The sequence below is a fragment of the Lactuca serriola genome, chromosome 2 (genome assembly GCF_051521515.1).
Source record: "Lactuca serriola cultivar US96UC23 chromosome 2, Lser_US96UC23_V15, whole genome shotgun sequence".
Lineage (NCBI taxonomy): Eukaryota > Viridiplantae > Streptophyta > Magnoliopsida > Asterales > Asteraceae > Lactuca > Lactuca serriola.
The window spans coordinates 63,854,288-63,855,258 of record NC_136409.1 but is presented as its reverse complement, the minus strand read 5'-3'; the positions used below and the strand labels follow the sequence as shown (position 1 = coordinate 63,855,258).

The 971-nt window shown below is 39.3% G+C and overlaps 1 non-coding gene across 1 annotated transcript; it reads right to left on the bottom strand.

The window, feature by feature from the left end:
- Positions 1-648: 648 nt before the first annotated feature.
- Positions 649-755, bottom strand: LOC145091190 (small nucleolar RNA R71). Its single transcript, XR_013702077.1, has one exon. It is a non-coding gene; the product is annotated as a small nucleolar RNA R71 (small nucleolar RNA).
- Positions 756-971: the final 216 nt, after the last annotated feature.

Sequence of the window (971 nt, the reverse complement as noted above, 5' to 3'; positions counted from 1 at the left end):
TTCACAAAAAAGACGAAGAAGGACGAAGGAGTAAACCAAACACCAAAGAAGTCGCCTTTCAAAGATCTTAAATAAGTATTTGGAAAGAAGAAAGAGAAGAACGTGGGAGAGTCAAGTACATCTTTGAAAGACAAAATCAAAATTGAAGACCTTCATCAAATACCTAGTCCACAAGAATCCGAATACTAGTCCGAACCTGAATTAGAATTAGAGAAAAGCGAACCCGAAGACAATCCAAAAAATGAAATGACAAACATTGTGGATATCTCCATGGGGGCATACAAGAAGCGAATCAGAGACGATATTGGTCCTATTTATGTATAACTTGCAATTCCAGCAACAACAACATTCGAGCTAAAGTGACACATTCTTACTGCGCTGAAGGATGTACCATTTTCTAAGAATGTGTCATTTTTTGGAAAGGATCATGAGGATGCTTACAAACACTTAGATGAGGTCAATGACCTTGCAAACTATTTCAATGTCCCGAATGTTCCTAGAGACACAGTCTTGTTAAGGGTTCTTCCCGTCACTTTTAAGGGAGCTGCAAAGGATTGGTTGAAGGCACTTCCACCTGGTGCAATTACTACTTGGGCACAAATGCGTGAGCAATTCCTAGAACAATTTTGCCCACCATGAATGATATCTAAACTCAAGAAGACAATAGCCAACTTTGAGCAGCAACCGGGTGAGTCGCTTTATGAGGCGTGGGAGCGATATAAAGGGTTACTAAGAAATTTCCCTCAAAATAACCTTGACATACAACAAGAAGTGTCTATATTCTATGACATGGTGAATGTCATGACGAGGCAACTCCTTAATTCCCAAGGACTGCTTACTAAGAAAAATCCGAGTAAAATCAAGGTGTTAATTGAAGAATTCTCCAAGAATTCTCGTAAGTACCATAATCCAAGACATGATAGGACAAGGGGAATTGGTAGTGGAACATCATAAAACATGGCTGTTCTGCT